This window comes from Gekko japonicus, unplaced genomic scaffold (assembly GCF_001447785.1).
Source record: "Gekko japonicus isolate JY-2015 unplaced genomic scaffold, Gekko_japonicus_V1.1 scaffold3998, whole genome shotgun sequence".
NCBI lineage: Eukaryota > Metazoa > Chordata > Lepidosauria > Squamata > Gekkonidae > Gekko > Gekko japonicus.
In genome coordinates, this window is record NW_015168783.1 from 96,676 (window position 1) to 100,531 (window position 3,856).

General features: G+C 46.2%; 1 protein-coding gene across 1 annotated transcript in view; it reads left to right on the forward strand.

Annotated features, from left to right (window-relative positions):
- Nucleotides 1–3,856, forward strand: part of GBA2 (glucosidase, beta (bile acid) 2) — a gene marked incomplete at its 5' end in the record, with an annotated part of 23,427 nt that overhangs the window by 15,743 nt on the left and 3,828 nt on the right.

Here is a 3,856-nt window from a genome sequence, read left to right on the forward strand (position 1 = left end):
CGTGTTCGTGGTTTGACAGGTGGTGAAAATAGGCCGTAGAGCTTACTCTGTTAATAGGGTCAAGAAGTGTATGCCATTTCTCTGTTCTACCTGTATGGTTCTGCCTATCAATAGCCATAATCCTGTTTTATCATTTCTCTAGCTTTGTCATAGGCAAGGGAACACAGGTATTGTTTTGCGAAACCGAAATAAGGGAGTTTCTCCTCTATAGCCTTAAGTCAAAGGGGTATAAAGATGTCTTGTAACATTAAACACGTCTGCCCCTTGGATAGAAAAACGAATTTCAGCCAGTAATGGAATCACCATGGTCCATGACCTTGCCTCCACAGGAATCATTCCCGTTTCCATTCGAATAAGTGCATTTGGAAGTCCATTAGGGACCAGTAGAACAGATTTCAAAAATTTTGATCAGACTGTGTCCAGTTTCTTGTGGTTAGATGTAATATTGATGGGGGCTCCAAAGGTAAGTTGACTAAGAGATTTGGCCTTATATAGTCTAAGGGCAGCTACAAGACATTTGCCCCCTTTGTGCCAGTAAAATTTTTGAATTGCCCCCTTTTGGCATTTATGACAGCAGAATTTGTATTTACAGTTCTTGAACCATTTGCCTGGAAGTTAACACACAGATATTTAAAACAGGTGACTTGTTCAATGGAAACAGAATTTAAGTGCCAATGAAAAGTTTTGGGCGATCTTTTAGTAAAGGCCATTACTTTAGTTTTTGAATAGTTAACCTCTAAGTTATTATTCTGGCAATATTGGGCAAAACAACTCATGGCTCTCCTGGGGCCGATGGGTGTCCTTGCAAGTATAAGAGCACCCCTGTGTGTCTGTCTGTTGCCTAGCTTTGGGGGATGGAACTCGGGCCTGTTTAAATAGGCTACCACATCATTGATATAAGAGTTAAAGAGAAGTGGTGCCAAAAGACATCCTTGTTTAACTCCTTCCTCAGCTCTAATGGGATTTGTCAGGTGACTCTGGGAAGAGTACCTAACCCTTATAAATGTGTTGTCGTGAAAGGGCCTGAAAAAGAAATAGTAACCTTCTGTCAATACTTGACGCTCTTAATTTGTGCCATAGAATGATTCTAGAGACTGAGTCAAAAGCCAACTTTAGGCCCCAAAAGGCGGCGAAAAGAGACACATTTGAGTTGGCGGAATATTTGGCAATCAGGTGGTCCAATGTCATACCCTGATCTAACCCTCTCTAAAGCCGGCCAGCTCATCTGCCAGACAAGAGTCATTTTTCAGCCAATCCCTGAATTTCCATAGGAGGTGCCTCGCATAAAGTTTACTCGCTGTGCTTAGCAGACTAATTGGCCTGTAGTTATTTGGGTCTTCTACTCTCCAGTCCTTAGGGATTCTCCCTGTTTGATCAGTTAATGTAAATAGGGATGCCAAAACCGGTACCCACCATTCTGCATTCTTTCTTATCAGCTCTGGGGGGATTAAATCAAGACCTGGTGCTTTGCCAGGCTTCAGGGTGTCAATGAGCTGTTTCACCTCCGAGTGATCTACAGGGGGCCAGTTTGGAAGATTGTCAGTTTCCCTAGAATTAGAAGATCTTGTGATTATTTTCTTATACAAATTCCTAAAGTGGATTTCCCGGATCCCAGGAGAGATGGGGCTGCCCAAAATATTTACAGGCCTGTCCGAAAGACCAGAGACCAGTCCCCGAAACCGTGCTGAGTTCTTTTCCTTTACTGCCTTTCTAAGTTACTCCCAAGACAGTCTGATGTCTTCCTGTTTCTTCTTTTTAATAAGAGCCTTATACTGGGCTTTTAAGTGTTAGAGATACAGCTTCTGGGTTGCATCTATATCTTGTATAGTTTGCGTAAAGAAGTTTCTTTGCATTTCTGCATTCTTTATCAAACCATGGCTTATGAAAATCTGGCCACTGGACTTTAGGATTGGAGCCTTTCAGACCATTTTTTTAATTCCCTCAGAATTTGTTGGTAGTTCTCCAGGCAAGACGCTAGACTTTGGCAGACAGTATGAAGCGACTCAGAGTGGAGCGTCTCAGGCAAGGCTCTTTTCACTGAGTCTTTCCATCTGAGACGATTGTGTAGAACGTTATCAGAAGAACCTGAACAGAGGTTGTAGGATTCCACAGTGTGCAAACCTACCTTTTGCATGTCTGTTTTCAATACAAGAGGGAACAAATGGGGGCAGCCTCTACCTCTTCCGAGACCAGGATATAGTCTGTAACGCTCATTCTGTCAACCAACCAGAATGTAAACTCTGCGGGGTGGTCACCTGGGAAAGACCCATTCAGTAGATGGAGATGTAATTCTGTTTGTTACCTGACTTGGTATAAAGCCCATTAGCGGGGAGGGCGGGGTATAAATACAAAAATAGAATAAATAAAGCTCACATAATTGACTATTGTGTCTTTTGAACACCTGCCTAGAGGAAGAGCCGTACTTTGGGCCCTTAAAAAACAACAATTGCTCTTGTCATGTAGGCTGAGATCACCAGGGCCTGTCCTCATGTTGAAGTTGCCTCCCACGATAGCCTAAGCTGCCATGGGGTGGGCTGCCTTGGTTGTTGTTGTTCAGTCACACAGTTGAGTCCGACTCTTCGAGACCCCATGGACCAGCTCCCGCCAGGCCCTCCTGTCTTCCGCCGTCCTCTGAAGTTGGCTCAATTTCATGTCCGTTGCATCGATGACACTGTCTAACCATCTCATCCTTTGCCATCCCCGTCTTCTTTGACCTTCAGTCTTTCCCAGCATCAGGGTCTTCTCCTCCAGTGAGTGCTCCCTTCTCATTTGGGGGCCAAAGTATTTGAGCTTCAGTTTCATTATCTGGCCTTCCAGGGAACAGTCAGGGTTGATTTCTTTTAGGATTGACTGATTTGATCTTCTTGCAGTCCAAGGGACTCTCAAGAGTCTTCTCCAGCCCCATAGTTCAAAAGAATCTATTCTTCGGCGCTCGGCCTTCCTTATAGTCCAACTCTCACAGCCATACATGACTACTGGGAATACCATTGCTTTGACCATGCGGACTTTTGTTGGCAGGGTGATGTCTCTACTTTTTATCATGCTGTTTAGGTTCGCCATTGCTTTCCTCCCAAGGAGCAGGCGTCTTTTAATTTCATGGCTGCTGTCACAGGTCTGGTAAATAGGATTCCAGCCTGAGTAAAGTTACCAATATTTGTTCTTTGACCCTACCAGGTGGCAGATAAACATTTACAATTAAGCCAAATGGAACTTAAGTAACGAGGCTTGCGCAAAATGGCCATAATTAGGGAGCGCCACTTCCATTGTTTCCAGCCGGGCAGAGATCAAAACACAAAGCCCTCCTTTGGGCTCTGCCGTGTGTGTGTGCGCTGAGGCCTCCTCCGCAGGGAAAGCAAAGGCCTTGTGGCCAGTTAATGGGGGTTCCTCCGTGGTCCATGGTTCCTGCCCTAAAGTTATGTCAGATTTGCAGAGAGATCCCATTGCACTCACCTCCCCCGTTCTACGGCGCCACCCTCTTAAATTTCACAACAGTAGTGAGATAAAACCTGATCTTTGTGGGACTGTTTTGCGTAGTGCCCCCTTATGTAGCCATCCTCGTGGGGAAATGATGTTCAGGTGTCTCCTCTTCCACGCCTAGGAACAGGCCTCCGTTGTCCTCCCTCGTCCGGCGTGAGCAGGGATGAACCGTGGCTTCCATGAGGCGGGGGTGGGGGGTGACTCCTCTGAAGTGAGGCCCCAGATGACCTCAGGGCGCTTCCCTCTCAGAGCCCGGGGGGGGGCGGTTCCTGTCACCTGTTCCTTTTGAAGTCAGTCGGTGGCTCAGCCGGGGCGTCAGGGGAGGCTTTTTCTCTCGGCCACCTGCTCGGTTCCTTCTGTGTTTCTCTTCCCGGAGGCT